The 19,382-nt window shown below is 46.1% G+C and overlaps 1 protein-coding gene and 1 long non-coding RNA gene across 3 annotated transcripts in view; one reads left to right on the top strand and one right to left on the bottom strand.

The window, feature by feature from the left end:
- The window catches only part of LOC309622827, a 153,017-nt gene that overhangs the window by 117,640 nt on the left and 15,995 nt on the right, over window positions 1-19,382 (top strand). The gene's annotated exons all lie outside the window — the stretch shown is intronic.
- The window catches only part of LOC309622816 (uncharacterized protein), a 99,170-nt gene continuing 81,248 nt past the window's right edge, over window positions 1,461-19,382 (bottom strand). Inside the window, exon 4 of one of the 2 annotated variants that reach the window (XM_082379029.1) lies at window positions 1,461-8,239. The gene's annotated coding sequence lies outside the window, so the exon portion shown is untranslated. The remainder of the gene's footprint in view (window positions 8,240-19,382) is intronic. The other variant, XM_082379028.1, reaches the window with a different exon arrangement.

Below are 19,382 nucleotides of genomic sequence, written 5' to 3'. Positions count from 1 at the left end.
GTCCAATGGCTCATTCCCCAGGTGTAGACAGAGCCACGTCCTTGGACCGAGTTCTGTCTTCTGCGAAGGAGCCATTAGATTTCTGGGGGCCTACCCAGTTGAGTCTCAGCAGTGGTCTGAGTCCAGTCAAGGAAAGAGGTCAGGTGGGACCCTGAGCTTGAATGGCCTAAGGGATCCAGAGATCACCACCCATCTTTGGTCTCAAGTCCTTCTCTTGACCACTTCACATCTCACAGCTTTTTGACCTCCACCCTAAACACTGCCCCAATGGGCAGCAAGAACAAATCCAGGGGACAAGGGTGACTCTGGCCAATGGTTAGAACCATATGCACTGACAATTAAAATTGTGTCCAAGCATCACTTTTTCTCTCCTCATCCCTCAGGCTCATTATCAGTGTTAGCTCCGTCAGAGGAAGGGGCCTACCTTACTCATCCCTCAGATGCTAGCACAGTGCTGGCAATCTACAAATTTCAGACGGCAGAGTGAACGGATGCAGGGATGGATGCGTGTAATGAATATGGCTCATTCGCTCCCTCTTGCCTTCTCATCCTGCCTCTAGAATGCAGTGCGCTGTGGCTCTTAATAGCTTTCCACTTAACTACCTCCCCTACTCTCCCACCTCCAGCCCTCAAGTGACAATTTTTCTGGTTCCCCCCTGGCCTTGGTCTCCAAGATCCGCCCTTGTTGTCAGAACACTGGGCTAGGTGTGTCAGGAATCCCAGCTCTGCCATCAATGAGCTCCTGGAGTTTCTCATCGCCCCATCCATAACCAAAATGGGGCACTCCCAGCCCTAGGAAGTAAGTGGAATGAGAAGGTACCCAACCTTACTTAGGACTGTGATGTCCTATCCCAGAGCTGCAGTTCTCTCTTTCAGCAACAAAAGTGTTGCAGGCATGATGTAAAAAAATATATACATTCACAAATGTATAAGACAAAAGCCTCCCAGAAGTATCCTCCATTAGTTGGGGATATGTTGTTATTTTATAGCCTCGGTGTCTTTCACTTTGCCAGGAGGGCACTTAATTATCCATCTTTCATACATGGGGAAAGTGAGAATTAGAGAGGCTAAGTAACTTGTTCAAAGTCCCACAGCTTGTGAAAGGTAGATTGGGATACAGAATGAGGACAAAAGATAAGTGCTGGGAGAGCATTCTGAAAAGAGAAAAAGTTTTCTCAAGTGCTCAGCTTTACCATCAGCTGGCCGTGTGTTTTCTGTCACTCAGGCTGTGGATGCAAAGGTTAAACAGTGTTAGCGGTAGCCAGCTACAGGAGGATTTCTAAGTTGGGTGGGGACTGGGGTGCGTGGGGGTGTGCTCCAGCTTTGGACTCCCACAGTTTCTTTTCCTGTAACTCTGGGTTACAAAACTCAATTTCCTTGTCACCAGACCCTGTGCTCCTTGAGGGCAACCACTGCATTTTATTCTACCGCTTTACTGATTAACATAGGAGAAACTGAACTTAGTTAAAGTGTACAATTTTTAATGTTTGGAATCTGTATGCACCTGTGAAACCATCACCACAATCAAGATAGCGAACAGATCAAGCACCCCCAAAAGTTTCATTGTACCACTTAGCAATCCCTTCCTCTACTCTTTTTGTGCCTCCCCTCCCCTAGGCAATCATGGGTCTGTTTTCTCTCACTATAGTTTGCATCTTCTAGAATTTTATAAAAATAGGATCATCCTCAGCCTGGTTTCTTTGACTGAGCAGAATTATTTTGGGATTTATCCATATTGTAGTATATATCAATACAGCTGACCCTTGAACAACATGGGTTTGAACTGCAATGCGTCCAGTTAAATGAAGATTTTTTAAAATAAATACATATATGTGCTGTAAATGTATTTTCTTTTCCTTATTGTTTTCTTAATAACATTTTCTTTTCTCTAGCTTACTTATTTCTAAGAATACAGTATATAATACATATAGAAAATATGTGTTGGGGAATTCTCTGGCAGCCCTATGTTAAGACGCTGTGCTTCCACTGCAGGGGGCACGGGTTCAATCCCTGGTTGGGGAACTAGGATCCTGCAAGCCACGTGGCGCGGCCAAACCAAAAAAATGTGTGTGTGTGTGTGTGTGTGTGTGTGTGTGTGTGTGTGTGTGTTAATCGACTGTTTATGTTATCTGTTAAGGCTTCCAGTCAACAGTAGGATATCAGTAGTCAAGTTTTGGGGCAGTCAAAAGTTATACTCAGATTTTGACTGTATAGGGGAATCGGCATCCCTAACCCTTGTGTTGTTCAAGGGTCAACTGTAGTTTATTCCTTGTTTGATTTATTTTTAAATTAACATACAGTTAAAAAAATTTTTTTTTAGTGAACAGTTCTATGAATTTTAACATGGGTATATGTGAGTTACCAACACCACAGAATCAGAATACAGAACAAAATAATCCTTGATGCTATCTCCAACTCCTCTGCCCCTAACCTCTGGGAACTAATGATCTGATCTCCATCAACATAGTTTTGCCTTTTTGAGAATGTCATATTAATGGAATCAGGCAGCACATAGTTTTTTGAGATCAGCTTCTTTTACTCAGCATGATGACTAAGAAATTCACCCAAATCATGTGTTCATTTCTCTCTTTTTTCTCCCTTCCTCCCTCCCTCTCTCCTTCCCTCCCTCCCTCCCTCCCTTCCTTCCTTCCTTCCTTCCTTCCTTCCTTCCTCCTTCCCTCCCTTCCTTCCTCCTTCCCTCCCTTCCTCCCTTCCTCCCTCCCTCTCTTCCTTTTTTTTTTGAAGAGTAGTATTTCATTGAATGGATGCATGAGTTTATCCATTCACTGGTTGCATATTTGAGCTGCTTCCAGTATTTCACAATTATAAATAGAGCTGCTATAAACATTTGTGTACAGGTATTTGTGTGAACATACATCTTCATTTATCTAGGATAAACACCTAAAAGTAGGATCGCTGGATGATATAATAAATGAATGTCTAACTACATAAGAAACTGCCAAATTGTTTTCTAAAGTGGCTATATCATTTTGTATTTCCATCTGCAACGTATGAGAATTCCAGTTGCTCCGCCTCCTCACCAACACTTGGTCTTGCCAATATTTTTTATTTTAACCATTCTAATAGATGTGTAGTGATAGCTCATCATAGTTTTAATTTGCATTTACCTATTAATGATGCTGAAACAGTTTCATTTGATGTAATTATTGATATATTATTGCTTAAGTCTGCCATTTCATTTTTTTGTTCATTTTGTTTGTTCTCTCATGTCTCATTTCTTTATTTTCTTGCCTCTGCCTTTTGAGTTCTTTATATATTTTAGATATGTCTTATCCAATACAGGATTTCAAATATTTTCAAATCTATGGCTTAACTTTTCATTTTCTCGATGATGTCTTTTGAAAATCAAAAGTTTTACATTTTGAAGTCTAACTTGTCAATTTTTCATTTATGGGTTGTGCTTTTGGTATTGTAGCTCAGAAATCTTTGCTTAATCCAAGGTCACAAAGATATTCTCCTACGTTTACTTCTAAACATTTTATAACTTTAGTTCTTACAATTCTGTCTATGATCCATTTTGAGTTAATTTTTGAGTGTTATATGAGGTAATTATGTAACTTCTTCTTCATGCACATAGATATTCAATTGTCCTAGCACCATTTGTTGAAAATACAATTGAATTGTCCTGGCACCTTTATTAAAAATGAATTGACTATAAATGTAAGTGTTTGTTTTAGTACTCTCAATTCTGTTCCAAATATATATATGTATAAATTTGGATATACATATACATTTATCTTTTGTCAATACCACACTATTTTGATTACAGTAGCATTATAGTAAGTTTTTAAATTTTTATTATTTTTCATTGAGTTATATTTGAAACACAAGATTGTGTAAGTTTAAGGTGTACAATATATTGGTTTGATACATTTATATTGCAATATAATTGTCATAGGAGCAGTTATTTTATTGTTTTGATGCTATTGTGAATGAGATAGTTTTATTTCTTTCTCAGACGTCTCATTGTTAGTGCATAGAAAAGCAACTGATTTCTTTTTTTTTAATTAAAAAAAAAAATTTATTTATTTATTTTGGCTGTGCCAGGTCTCAGTTGTGGCACCCGCAATCTTCGTTGTGGCATGCGGGTTCTTTAGTTGCAGCATGCGGACTTCTTAGTTGCAGCATGCGGACTTCTTAGTTGAGGCATGCAAACTCTTAGTTGCATGCATGTGGGATCTAGTTCCCCGACCAGGGATCAAACCCAGGCCCCCTGCATTGGGAGCGCAGAGTCTTACCCACTGGACCACTAGGGAAGTCCCAGAAAAGCAACTTCTGTATTGATTTTATTTCCTGCAACTTTACTAAATTCATTGATTAGATCCAATAATTTTTTAAGTTGAGTCTTGGGGATTTTCAATATATAAGATCATATAATCAGCAAATACAATAATTTTACTTCTTCCTTTCCAGTTTGGATGCCTTTTATTTCTTTGTTTTGCCTGACTGCTCTAGTTAGTACTTAAGAGTACTACGTTGAATAAGAGTGGTGAGAGTGGGCCCGCTTATCTTGTTCCTTATCTTAAAGGAAAAGCTTTCCATTTTTCTCCATTAATTATAATGTTAGCTGTGGGTTTGTTGTATATGGCCTTTATTACAATGAGGTATGTCCCTTCTATTCCCAATCTATTGAGAGTTTTTATCCTGAAAGGATGTTGCAGTTTGTCAAATGCCTTTTCTGCATCTATTGAGATGATCATATGATTCTTTCTTTCATTCTATTAATGTGGTATATCACATTTATTGATTTACATTTGTTGAACCATTCTTGTATCCCAGGGATAAATCCCACTTGGCCATGGTATATAATCTTTCTAATAAGTTCTCAGCTCAGTTTGCTAATATTTTGTTGAGAATTTTTGCATCTATGGTCACCAGGGATATTCATTTATAATTTTCCTTTCTTGTAGTATGCTTACCTGGCTTTGGTATCAGGGTAATTCTGGCCTCATAGAATGAGTTTGGGAGTGGTCCCTCCCCTTCCATTTTTGAGAAGAGTTGGGGAAGGATTGGCATTAATTCTTCTTTAGATGTCTGGTAGAATTCTCCTGTGAAGCCATCTTGCCCTCGAGTTTTCTGTATTGGGAGGTTTTTGATTACTGGTTCAACTTCCTTATTTATTATTGGCCTGTTCAGACTTGCTATTTCTTCCTGGTTCAGTCTTGCTAGGTTGTATGATTCTAAGAAATTATTCCTTTCTTCTAGGTTATCTAATTTATTGGTGTATAACTGTTCATAGTAGTCTCTTATGATCTTATGTGTTTCTGTAGTGTCAGTTATTATCTCTCCTCTTTCACTTTTTATTTTGAGTCTTTTCTCTTTTTTTCTACTAGTCTCAATAAAGATTTGTCAATTGTTTATCTTTTTAAAAAAGCAGTTCTTAGTTTCATTGACCTTTACTATTGTTTTTCTGGTCTATATTTCATTTTTTTCTACTCTGATCTTCATTATTTCCTTCCTTCTGCTAACTTTGGGCTTAATTTGTTCTTCTTTTTCTAGTTCCTTGAGGTAAAAAGCTGGGTTTTTATTTGCAATCTTTCTAATTTCTTAATGTAAGCATTTATCACTATAAACTTCCCTCTCAGAACTGCTTTTGCAGTGTCCCATATGTTTTGGTAAGTTGTGTTTCTATTTTCATTTGTTCTGAGATATTCTTTGATTTCTCTTTTGATTTCTTCTCTGACCCTTTGGTTGTTCAGGAATGAGCTGTTTAGTTTCCACAATTTGTAGAGTCTCCAGCTTTCCTCATGTTGCTGATTTCTAGTTTCATTCCACTGTGATCAAAAAGATACTTGGTATGATTTCAATCCTCTTAAATTTGCTAAGACTTGTTTTATGTCCTACCATATGATCTTTCCTTGAGAATGTTCCATGTGTATTTGAAAAGATAGGTCAAAACAAACAACCACAATTCCTTGAGAACAGGGCCCATTCTGCTCCCTCTGGTACTGAGAACCTAAACTGGGAATTCAGGCTGTTGTCTTCAAGGCTCTCACCAAGCTGGGGAGAGGGGAATGGGTAAGTTAAAACACCACAAAATTCTCCTACCAAGATTCAGCATTTTGTTTTGTTTTTCTTGATTAAGCATTTCTCTGGTTGATGTAAAATTTTGGTAAGTATCCAGAGTTCCAATAAAGTTGATTCTGACAGTTTTTGCCAGTTTCTCTGCTGCTTTTGTGTAGAGATAGGCTTTTGGAATTCCCTACTCCTCCATTTTTGCTGACATTACTCCTAGACCATTTATACTTAATGTAATTACTGATATGGTTGGATTTATGTCTAGGGATTTTATTATTTGTTTTCTGTTTTCCCTTCCCTTTATCCTGAGTATATTTGGATTGTTTGAACATTTTTTTTTAGCATTCCATTTAAATGCATCTGTTGTGTTTGTAATTACCTCTCTCTTTTTTTTAGTGATTGCTCTAGGGATTACAATACAATATACATATTTCCTTTTCAGGTCTGCTTAGAATAGACATTTTACCATTTTAAACAGAATGTAAAAACTTACCATCATGTAGCTTCCTTTACTCTCCCCTCCTTCTGTTGTAGTTTTAATATATTACATATACATACATTGAAAACACCATCAGAAAATGTTATAATTTTTGTTTTAAACATAAAACATTTTTTAAAGAACTCAAGAGCAAAAGAGTAGAATGTTAAATTAACCAGATTTTACCATTCTTTTGGTCTTCCTTCATTCCTGATACTCCAAGTTAACTTCTGGTATCATTTCCCTTCTGTCTGAAGAAATTTTTTTGGAAATTATTTTAGAACAGGTCTGCTGTCAAGGAATTTTCTTAGATTTCCTTCATCTGAAAATGTTTTTATTTCACTTTCACTCCTGAAGGGTATTTTTACTGGATACAGAATTGTATCCAATTCTGGGTTGATAGTTCTTTTCCTCTTGTACTTTAAAGATGTGATCCACTTCCTTCTGGTTTCCACAATGAAACTTTTTTTTCTGGCAGATATAAATAAAGTGAAATATGCACATACATATATTAAAATATATACATCTTTTAATATATTCACATACCATAAATACATATAATATATAATGAAATATATAGTGAAATACACACATACAGGTGTGTATGTGTGTGTGTGTATGTATCTTCAGTTTTCAACAGTTTCATTATGATACATATGGGCATGAATTTCTTTGGTTTATCCTGTTTGGGGCTTGCTGAGATTTTGAATCTGTAGGTTTATGTCCTTTACCAAATTTGGGAAGTTTTCAGTCATTATGTCTTCAAATTTTTTGTCTTCACTGCACTCTTCCTCCTCTCTTTATGGAACTCCAATGACATGAATGTTAGACTTTCTGGTATTGTCTTTGAGGCTCTATTCATTTTTTTAAAAAATCTTTTTCTCACTGTTACTCAGATTAGATAATTTGTACTGGCCTATCTTCAAGTTTACTTACTTACTGACTCCTCTGTCTTCTCTGTTCTGCTCTTGAGCTTATCTAGTGAGTATTTGATTTTGGCTCTTATATTTTTAAGTTCTAAAATTTTAGTTTCTCTATTTATCTTTTATTTATTTGTTAAGACTTTCTATCTTTCCACTTATTTCAAGAGTGTTAGCCTTTACCTTTTAGAGCATTTTCATTATAGCACTTTAAAATCTTTGTCATTTAATTTCAATATCTCACTGTTGGCCTTTTTTTTAATCATATTTTACCATGCAAGTTGAGATTTTACTGGATCTTTGTATGCCAAATAATTTTGTTTTGAATACTGGACATTTGAATTTTATGAGACTCTGGATCCTGTTTTAATACTATGAAGAATGTTGACATTTATATTTTAGCAGGCAATTGACTCTATTGGGCTCAGGCCACAAATTCTGACCAGCCTACTGTGGATTGTGGTTTCAATGTTAGTTCCATTTTCAAAGGCTTTTCAGTGCTGTTTAGATCTGTCCTGTATGTGCACCCTCCAGCGGTCAGTCTGAGAACAGACGGTGGTTTATTCTTTAGTTTAGTTCTCAAGTCTTTGGTGTGCTGCTTAGGATCAAATCCCTGCATGCTCATCTTGGGGGTGAGCCCAGGAGTTCATAAACAACTTTATGGAGTCAGTTTCTTGAGTGCTGCCTTCTCCACAATCTCTTTGGTACTTTTGGGTTCTCTGGAGCTCCTCTTTTTGGTTCTCTAGCCAAAAACCTGGAGTTTCAGTTACTTTGCTTTGTTGTGTACTTCTTGCATCCAGGGCTAAGTGGTAAAAGGATGGAGAAAGAGAGAGCAAATGAAAGAGGAGAGCAGTTAGATTTGTCCTGATCTCTTGATGCACCTCCAATCAGAACAAAGGTTTCTCTCCCTCAGAGTTTTAGGTGCCTGAAAGCCTCAGACTGCAGCAGGAATGTTAGGGGGCTGGGGTATGAGAGAATGGAGAAAAATTTTTAAAGGGGTATTTCCTCACTCTCTCTTAGCATTAGGAGTTCCCTTTCCATTCTTCAAACCAGAACTAGAAGGGTTCTCCTAGAGTTTTCACTGTCTGTGGCCCAGTTACCCACTTTCAGGTTTCAGGATGCTTTGAGTCTGGCCCAGGGAATACTGGAGGGAAAATGGAAAACTCACCCCTAGTTCAATGGTACGCCAAATTCTGCTTTTCTTCCCCAATTCACCTGCTACTATTTACTCTTGAAAGTCTTCCATGCATTTTGTCTAGGTTTTAATGTTGCATTCACTGGGAGAGACAGGGAAGAGGATATTTACTCTATGTTACCTAGTTCATTGCTTTTTACTGCCACGTGGTATTCCACTGTATAAATATGCTACAATCTATTTATCCATTCTCTTATTAATGGTCATTTTTGTTGTTTCCAGTTTCTGTCTTTTACAAATTAAGCAGCAATAAACATTCATGTACAAGTCTTTGCGTGAACACATACTTTCATTTATTTTGCATACATACCTAGGAATGGAAAGCCTAGGTTATACGGTAGGTGTATATTTAACTTTCTAGGAAAATGCCAAAATGTTTTCCAAGGTAGTTCTATCATTTTACATTCTGTCAGCAGCTTAGGAGCATTCCAGCTGCTCCATATCATTGCCAATACTTGGTGTAGTCTTTTTCATTTAGCCTTCTTAGTGGATGTGTAGTGGTATTTCATTGTGGTTTCAGTTTGCATGTCCTTAATGACTACTGATGTTGAGCATCTTTTCATGTGCTTATCTGCCATATGCATATCTTCTTTGGTGAAATAGCCGTTCAAATCTTCTGGCCATTAAAAAATGTGTTGTCTTCTTATAATTGAGCTTTAAGCATTCTTTATATATTCTATATACATTTATCAGACATATGATTTGCAAATATTTTCTCCCATTCTTCAGCTCTGTTTGGCTTCTCCTCCATACTCTACCTGGATCCACTCCCTGTTCTTTCCATTGATACCACCACCACCCTGGTTCATCTCTCCAGGATCATCCTCCTACACTGGCCTCCCCATGGTCTTCTTGCTTCCACACTTGCAGAAAGACTTGGACTAGACCACAGTCCAATCTGCAAACAGCAGCTAGTGAGCATTTAAAAATGCACACTGAATCATTTCACCTCCATACATATCATCATACAAAGGCTCTCCATTCCCTTGGCATACGCTCAAGCCCCAAATGCCCCACATTATCTGACCATTGCCTATCTTACTGGCCGCATCTTCTATCATTCTCCCCCTTGGCTTCCATGCTGCAGTCACAAGAATCTTTTTCCTTAAACACACTGAGTTTGTTCTCTTCCCAAGACCTTTGCACTAGTTATTCCCTCTGCCTGGAGTGCTCTTCACTGTTTTGCACATTGCTGCCCCTTCTGTCATTTAGAAAGTTAAAATATCATTCCTTTAGACAGATATTCTTTGAACACAAAATCTAAAGTTGCTACCTCCATACTGTCTATGACATCATGCTATTTTATTTCTCTGCATAATAGTTATCACAGTATGACACTCTCCTTGTTGTTTGTTGCCTGCCTTCACTAGAATATGAGTTTCATGACAGCAGGGACTTCATCTTATTCATTTCTATATCCCTAGTGTCTAGAGCCATGCCTGGCACATAGTACAGGCTGTACATAGTACAGGTTGAATGTCTGTGCCCATAGCACCGACCTCTGTGCCTGTCACCTGGCTAGAGAGTAAATGTTTGCTGTCTGAATTTGTCAAGTAATCCATCCCCATGGCACCAATGATCAAAAGTATCCCTGGGGGCTTCCCTGGTGGCGCAGTGGTTGAGAATCTGCCTGCTAATGCAGGGGACACGGGTTCGAGCGCTGGTCTGGGAAGATCCCACATGCCACGGAGTAGCTGGGCCCGTGAGCCGCAACTACTGAGCCTGCGCGTCTGGAGCCTGTGCCCCGCAACGGGAGGGGCCGCGATAGTGAAAGGCCCACGCACCGCGATGAAGAGCGGTCCCCGCACCGCGATGAAGAGTGGCCCCCGCTTGCCGCAACTGGAGAAAGCCCTCGCACGAACCGAAGACCGAACACAGCCAAAAATAAATAAATAAATAAATAAATAAAGTAGCTATAAAAAAAAATTAAAAAAAAAAAAGTATCCCTGGGCTAGAAGTGGGAGAGAAAAGACACATATGCAGGAAAAGGACAAGAGAAAAATTGCAGAGAAGCTTGAGAGAAGATCAATTCCTCTAGAAGTGTTTTGGGAGCTTTGTGACAGAGTTGTCATGTCCCTGGCTCTGGTGTGGGCTCCCACCCAAGGGACAGCCCTACTTTGGTTGCTAGGGCTGTGAGGCCCACACAGAGTGCACACGAGGTAATGGTGCAGTTCGTAGGCACAGCCCAGAAGGCCTTCACAAGGCTTGCTTGTCAAAGGAAATTAGACCCTTTTGACCTAATCCACTGTTCACTCTGCTCCTGTGCTTCCGGGGGTCTGCAAGTTGATTTTCCCATCCCACAATCCTCAGCACGGTGGGCCAGCCCTCCCACGAACGGGTGACAGCTCACTGCTCCCAGGGCCTCCACCCTCTCTCGGGCCATGTGGCACCAGGCCTGCTGGCTGAGCTGGCACCTAGGGTGCGTACGCAGTTTCAGCACACAGCATCCGTTTCTTCTCTTCAAGGATCCTCCTATAGGCCTCATCTCTCCCTGAGAGCCTGGTAGTTGAGGGCTCTGAGGAGTCTCTGTGAGGAGCTTACATTGTCCTGCTGCATCAAGATGGCTGCTAAGGTCACACCTGGGCCATGGTGAGGAACTGCTCTCCTGAGCACTAGGCCTTCTCTAGGGTCTGTCTCAAAGAGAACAGCAAACACCCACACTGTTTTGGCCTGGGAAACAAGTTTCCTGGGGGTCAAGACTGCTGCCTGGGCTCCGAGGAGCCAGGTGAGGCCTCACTGTAACCAAGAGTCACGATGTAAACAAACTCCCAGAAGCCTCTTATCTGAGGTGGGGACTCCAGGTGCCAGGGCTATGGGAGAGCACGACTTGTCGGGGAAAGCCACCTTCTTTTTTAGTGGCAGAAACTCCTGGGAAGTGGCTGCCCAGGGTGTGGCCCTGTTTGTGGACTTTCTGGCTCAGAGATAGGGGGACTGAGGTGGCACACGTGGGGTCCTCTCACTCCTCTGTCCGCTGGGCATCTCATTGCACTCCCAATTGGTCCCTGTGTCCGAGGCACTGGCCTGGGGCTCAGGAGGGGAATGAGTCCAGATAAGGTTTGAATCTGAGAAGCCAGGCAGCTCCTCATGGACTCTCTGATTCCTGTTCTCTGACATGTTCCTGTCTCCATTCTCAGCCTGGACTGGACAGCTGGGGTAGGAATTCTGTCTGGGGATGACTCTTCCTCTTTTTAGAGTGCCTAAGGCACTGTCCCCTCACAAGCCTATCCCTTGGCCCTCAGTCCCAGGACAAATCCCTCTAGGGACCAGGGGGGTTGCTCTGGGAGAACCTGATGGGGCTCCTGAGCCCACCTGAGGAGATGTGTGCTCTGTCTAGGATGCAGGCCTTCTTGGGACATGACACCAGAGGAGAGGACAGGGTCCTCTTTCTCTCGCCTCCCCTCACCTTAGAAACCCCACGTCTCCCTTTTCTTGGAGTCTGCTAAAGGTTACTGACCAGGAAGCAGGTGCTTTGTTTACCAGGTGGCACCCGCCTATCTACCTTAGCCAAAGTCCATCCTCAATTCCTGCTCCTACCCTTTGAGCCAGCATTGTCCATGCACCCTTTTCTCTTCCCTAGACCCCGAGGAGGGTGCTATCCAGCAGGGGGCACTGCTGCCACAGGGTCAGAGCGTCCAGAGGGCTGGGGCTTGGGAGCAGAACTGCTAATCCCCTAGCAGGTGGACTCTGGTCCTGCTGGATAGCAGAGGGATGATGAATTGATAGACACACCCCATCCAGCAGTGGGGCGTCCTCATCCGGCCTTCTTTACCTGCTGTACCCACACACGCAGTGTCCAAAGGGCAGGGCCGAGCAGTGCTGGGAGGTTGTTTCTGGTTCTGGCTGTGATCACCAGCGACCTGGGCATTCCTGGGGCAAACTGTGAGTTTTGACCTCCTGCCCTACTCTTTAGCTCAATGCCCTCAGTTCCCCAGACTCACAACCTAAGACCGAAGCAAAGGCCCCTTAGGCAGAGTGGGGGTTCCCCTACACTTCTCCCAGAGTGGGGAACCTAGGGAGGGACTGAGAAGGGTCTTGCTCCAACCCATCTCACATCCTGACCATCCACGGATCCTGCTCTCAACCAGGCCCACTTCTCTCTATCCCCTATGGCCAGAGCCCTAAGCCACATGGAGCTACCTGAGCTGCCTCCTATCCAGTGTGCAGCAGGGTCCCAGACTAGGGCGATGCAAGCAGGGGTCTATGGTACAACATTTAAGGAGGCACTCACTCTCATGGTCATGCAAGAACAGAGTTGCATGAGTGCCTCCTCCACAGAAAGTTTTCTGAAGCACAGGTCAGACTCCCAGTTACTCTCACAGGGCCTGGCCTAGAGTTTACTTCAACAAACATCTGATGACAGACCTTGGTTCTCCAGAAGGAGAGAAACCATGGGTCTCACCCCTCAGAGCCCTGTCTGCCAGGATCAAGTCCATACTCCTGAGGAGCATTCAAGCTTCTTCACAGTGTGGCCCTGGTTGGCTGGTCCAGCCTTAGTTCCTAAAGCAGCCATACAAGGCCACACCACAGTGTAGGATCTGTCCTGCACTTTTGAGCCTCCAGGCTTTTGCTTGGGCTGTTCCTGCATCCTAAACACCCTCTCCCACTGCTGACTCATCATCCTTCAAGGCCCTGCTGAATGCCAGCTCCTCAGAGTGGCCATCTGCAAACACTGGCTGAGATAAATTGCTCCTGTCCCCACACCCCAGCATTGCTGCTCCTTCGCCTTACACTCCAGGTAGGACATACATCTGTCATTCTGTAATCGAGTACACTTACTAAGTGCCTACTGTTTGCAAGGAGTGTGCTGGGTGCCAGGGAAATGGCTCTGAGTGTAATAACCACATCTCTTGTCCTTGGAGAGCTCACATCCAGCTTAGTGGTGGGAACTGTGCCTACTCACTTCTAAGTCCCCCTGCATGGCTGGCAAAGGCACAGGGCTGAGTAACATTCTGTGATCATCAGATGCCCCTAAGTCTTCAGCCTTCTGGAGTTACCACTCCACTAAAAATAAAGTAATACATGTGTGCTCCAGCCCATGAGGCTGTGGGAAGCCTTCTCTAATGTTCTTGAGGGTTCTCGAGGAAGGGAGACTAGCTTTTGTTTCCTGGGGGTGGCCAGTCACCTGAGGCCTCCTGGCTCAGAGCTCCTTCTCCCAGCAAACCCTGGTCCATTTTGCCCCCCAATATGGACCCAGTCCTCTGAAATACTCCCAGAGCAGCATTTCACATTGGCTATCTGACATGGTGACATGCTCATTGTAGTCTCTCACTTGCCAAGCTGGAGGGCAGACAGTCATGCTCTCTCTGGACTAGCCAGGCAGGTGGGTCTCTGCTGACTTTTCACCCCTCCCGCCAGTCACTCAGTCAGCCAACAGATACTTCCTGAGGACTTACTCATGCAGAGAAAGGACTGGAACCTCTCACACCTGGCTGAGGTTCTATCTAAATTGAGGCCCTTTGTGGACCTACCTTCCAGGAGAGGAAGAGAGACCCTACCTGATGTTAACAGCTCCTTCCCCTTGTTAAGTGGCTGGCAGGCCCTCGTCACTAGACTCCCAGTCTCTCTGCAGGACCGGGAGACGACACACATGTGAACAGGGCAATGGGAGAGAGAGCAAAGATCCCCTTGGAAGGATAGAACCAGACAGAAATGACCACAGTGCTACTCAGGGAAGCCATGTCCCTCCCTTCCTCCCTCCCTTTGGGGGCATCCATGAGTTTCTGTGAAAACTGTCTGTTGCCAAGACCATCTCAGGGAAAACGTGCATGCTGCTGAGACAATCTGAAACCATCGTCTATCTATCCATTCCCATCCATGCCACACTGGTTCATAGGGCACCTGCTGTGCTCAGCCAAGGCTGGATCTGGAGGCTACAGCAGTGAACAGGACAGAGCACCCACTGGACCAACCCCTTCTTCTCTTGCCTCTTGCCCTGCTTTCCTTCTATGAATGTTCCTATAACTCAGCACTTGCTGAGTCCAAGCTACAAAGACGTATTCCTGTTGATATTTTCTAGTTTAAGCTACATCTACTGTTTCTAAAATGTGACCTCAAATGGAGCCCAACACAGACACTCTGAAGATCAGGTCCTCCACCAAGTCCAATTTATGGGCTAGGATCAGGGTTGGGTTCTCTGCCTCAAAGATACTATTTGGACTAGGCAGAGGAACAGCATCAGTGGGTCCAGACTTGAGCCCAGGAGAAGGAGAGGACAAGACCCTATTTGGTCTGGGACCTCACTAAACTGCTGCCATGGTCCCTGGACCCCTTAGGTGCACCCCCTCACTGTCTTAAGCCTTATTTCCAGGGAAGCCCCTGGAGTCGGGATTCCCAGGCTGAGTCACCAGGGTCACCAGGGGCTGTGCTCATAGCACACTCTCCACTCTTGCAGCATTTGGAGTTTCCCTGGCCCTCTCCCAGGCCAACCACCCTGATCCTGAGCCTGGACCAGAGGAAATCAATGCTGGACTGGACAAGGAATGCTTAAGGGTCTGTCTGCCCCTCCACTAGCTAATTGGCCTCCAGAGTGGCCACCACTGCTAGCTGCCCCACCCTCAGCTCCTCTGGACTGAGGGAGCTCTACCTGTTCGATGTGTCTTTCCAAGAGCCATGTTCTCCAGACTGTAAGTAAGGAGATCCCTACGTAGGAGCTCAAAAGCAAGAATTTAGGAAATATGGGCTTGCAGGCAGCACTGCCCACCTTCACGGCAGCTATTACTTTGGTCTGAAGAGGTCAGGGAGGGTAGGGTGCTGGACTCTGCCTCACCATCCCAAACTCCCAGCCTCCCTGGCTCAGATCCAGGCCCAACCCACAATCATCCCTGGCCTGAGCTGCAAGCCCTGGGGAGGGAAGGAAGTGGCCGACCCCACAGCCAGCATTCCTCTGTGATGACGCCGGTCTGCTCACTGCCCAAGCACCCCATCTGGAGGGCAGTTCTCAGGGAGCCACAGGGGACTCCCTCCCAAAGAGGCGAAGGCCTCTTTTACAGAGGGGGGCCTCCTTCGGCTGGGGGCATCAGCATGACTTGACTGGGCTAGGGGCCAAGAAGAGATGGGCTCAGAGGTCCCCTGGGAGCAGGTCAGAAGGCCACAAGGCCCACCCTAAATACCTCTAACTCACTCCATTTCTTCATTCATTCAATAAGCACTCACTGAGACCCTCCTTGTGTTAGCCCCATTCGAGGCCCGAAGGACCCAGCAGGCTGGACTAGGCAGGCAGGCCCGCACCTCAAGGGGCTCCAAGACAGGTAGGAGGAATCCTCCAACAAATAAAATACACAAAAAGGATAAGTTCAGCAATGGTAAGAGCTATGAAGACAATAAATCAGGATGTGACCGCGACAGCGAGTGGTACAATTGGGGACCTCAGCCATTGGAGGGGGGCCTCCACATTCCTCAGACACTTCTTGCCTGCCCACAATGCCCTCCTCCCATGCAAGTATAGCTCCCTCATCCACACCCCACCACGCCCCCTTCTGAAGGAACGCCACCCGGGAGCGGGCTGGGGGCAGGTGCATTCAGGTGGGGCTTTTCCGAGGCCGGTTTTCCCCCGCTCCCGCTGGAACTTCCAGAGGGCCACGGACCCGCGACACTGGACGCCCGCCCGTCCCCTTCCTCCTCCCCCATCCGCAGCTTGCGAACCTCTGCGCTCCCGGCTTGGTTCCCGGAAACTCCTCGATTTCCCTGTCGCCTCGGCGTTTGCAAGAAACCGAAACCCAGGCCCCGCCTTCCGCGCCGGCTGGGGGCTGGGGGGCTGGGGGCTGGGGCCTGCGTGAGGGGCCGGATCCGAACTGGGCGGCCGGAGCGGCCCTTCCCCCACCGGCAGGGCCGAGGCGGAGGTGGGGAGCCCTCTGAGTGCCTGGGCTCGGCTCGGCGCCCACCCCCCGCGGGAATCGTCCCCAGCGGCCCAGCACCACCCGCGCCTCCCACAGGAAAGCTGCAAGTCTAACCCGATCGCTCTGGCTGCATCGGATGGCGGAGTGCCCAGCGAGGGAGGGGACGCAGTGCGGCCTCCCCTGCAGCAACGTAGAGGTGGGCGCCATTTCTGTGCGCCTACTGTGTGTCCGCCAAACCAGGGAAGGGGCGGAGGGGCATTTACAAAGAGCTCGGCACCCTGAGTGTGGCTAGCTTCATCTTGGGAGGGCGGGCACAGAGAAGTTTAGCAACTTGCCCGAGGTCACAAAGTCTGTAGCTGTGGAGCTGGCTGCAAACCTGTGGCCCGCAGCCAGAGGCTGGGCAGAGAAGGAGGAGGAAGTGCCCCGGCAGGCTGCCGGCAGGTGAGCCGCCTGGCACGGGCGGGGCAGCCAGCTGGGGAGGGGGAGGGGCGGTCCCAGGCAGCCACCCGGGCCGCAGGACTGGAAGCTTTGCTTTCTCCCTCCCTCCCTCCCTCCCTTTCCAGGAAGCCGGCCAGCCCGGAGCCGGCTGCTCACCCCAATTCACCCCCAGCCGGGGCCGAGCAGGAATGTGGAAGTTGGCCGGAAGGGATTGGGCCCCCTCCCCTCCAAACACACACCCATCTCAAGCCCGGTCAGCGCGAGCGTGGGTCACCTGGCGGTGAAGGGCTCCAGATCGGGTCTCGATTACCCAGGTTGAAGTAGGGGTGCTGCTGCCCCCATAAAGGCCAAGAAGCCTGCTAGGGACGCTGGCCGTGGTGCAAGGCCCATTTGCGTGGGGGAGGAGGGTGCTGCTCCCATCCAGCCCCATTCCGGGTCGCGGCCGCCGGGCCTGGCCACAGAGCCTCACCCCCGCCTCGGGGCCCCTTGGGGCGGATGGAGGGCCGAGGCCTCTTTCCTCCCAATGCAGTGTTTATAAGAAATGAAACTGCACAGGGCATCAGCGGCAGCCCACACTGACACCCCGCTCCTCCTCCGGGGTTCCGAACAGCCCAGAGCGCTGGAGCAATTCTCGGCCCACTCTTACATCGCAGGACCCCTAGTGCTTTCCCAGCCAGCTGCAGCCTCCCACTCTGCGTTTAGGATTCTTACAACAGCACAACGTTTATTCTGCTGTGTCATACACCATTTTTGCCGGAGCTGCGAGAGGGGAGGGGCTAGTCTCGTGCCTCAGCACATCCCCAGGGCCAAACCTGTAGTTGACCCAGAGCAGGAATGCCATTCATATTTGTTGAATGAATTAAGAAACGACTTTCTTTATCTATAATTAGGCTCCTTTCAGCCAGGGTGATGACGCCTAGATTCTATCTTCAAGCTTTTGTTGCTTTCAGATTATTTTATGCCTGGCTTTGTGTCCTGCACTTGATAGTTTAGGACTGCCTGCCTCCCAGGTTGCTGTGAAAATAGAGGACGGCTGGGAGGGACTTTTAGCATCTAAGAGAGCCCTCCCTCTGGACCTGGGAGGTGGAACGCCTGCTGGGGTTCATCTGCTTTGGGGACTGTGGCCTCTTCTCTGGGTAGCAGGCGCCACAGGGGCCCAGGGCTGCCCTACTCTCAAAACCCTAGTTAAAACCTTGCTGGGTGCTGTACTTCAGGACTAACTGGAACCCACCCAGGGGGTGAACACTGTGTTCTGAGAGCCTGAGAGAGGGGGCTAGGGACATGATTTGGTCCACCAAGGAAGGTTTCCATAGAGGTGATCTTGCCCCAAGCAGCCTGATTGCAGAAGTCATCTCAAAGGCTGATCTTGCCAGCCAGTCAGCCTCTTCTGCCAGCCCAGAAAACCCCAGAGCCTAATACAGAGAAACTGCAATAAATTTACCCTCATTGAGTGATAGTATAGATGGGAGGTACCCTTTGAGTGAGACCCTGCTCCAGAGCTAACCCCCAGCTAACTCCAGCTGCAGTGTGAGGAACCCGCTCAGGTCTCTTGCAGAAAAATGCAGACTTTGGGACTTCCCTGGTGGTCCAGTGGTTAAGACTCTGCACTTCCACTGCAGGGGGCACGGGTTCGATCCCTGGTCAAGGAACTAAGATCCCGCATGCTGTGTGGCCTGGCCAAAAAAAAACCCCAGCAGACTTTGTTCCCCAGAAGGTCACCACCCAGAAGGTGATAAGTGGAGAAAAGAAAACATGAATGTTAAGGGCTAGGGGGTTTTGAGGAGGGGAAGGATTTCTGGTTGGCTGCTTTGGAGGTGCTTCATAGAAGACCAGGCATTTGCTCTGGGCCTTAAAACAGAGACTGAAATTGAAGTGTGGCGGGCGTGGGGGGGCGGGGAATGGGAGGGGGAGAACTAAGATTGAGAGAGCAAGGGGGAATGGCCGGTGAGGTGAGTGTTGCTAAGTATCCTAGGAAGTCAGGGATGAAGAGCAAATGGAAGGAGCAAAGACAGGAGAAAAACACAAAGTGTGTTCAGAGAATGGAAATACAGTGAAAGGTTCATGCTTTACTGTGAACACATGTCCTTTGACTAACATTTTACAGTTTAGAAAGGAGTTTGATAGTCTATCTAATTTCATCTTTGTAACAATTAGGACAGATGTGCAGAGAGTACCTCTATTTTACAGAAGAGAAAACTGAGACCCAGAGAGGGACAGTAACCTGCCTAAGGTCACACAGCAAATGGCAAAGCACAAGCACACAGCTTTCAGACTCAAATCCCATGTTCTCTTTCCACTGCATGAGACTCCTAGACTCTCTTTCCACCGCCCTGTAGTTACTGCCAAGGGTAGGGGAGTTGTGGGAAAGAAGGTTGGAATGGGACCCTTGGGACCAGAGTTAGCAGTGAATTGAATGTGGGGCTAAGGAGTCTGAGGGAACCACAAGGCTCCTGTGTGGACCTGAATGTTAGGGAGGT

The sequence above is a fragment of the Balaenoptera borealis genome (assembly GCF_965194805.1).
Source record: "Balaenoptera borealis genome assembly, chromosome: 2".
NCBI classification, from domain to species: Eukaryota; Metazoa; Chordata; class Mammalia; order Artiodactyla; family Balaenopteridae; genus Balaenoptera; species Balaenoptera borealis.
Note: the sequence above shows the minus strand (reverse complement) of the source record. Positions and strands in the feature narration are given on the sequence as shown.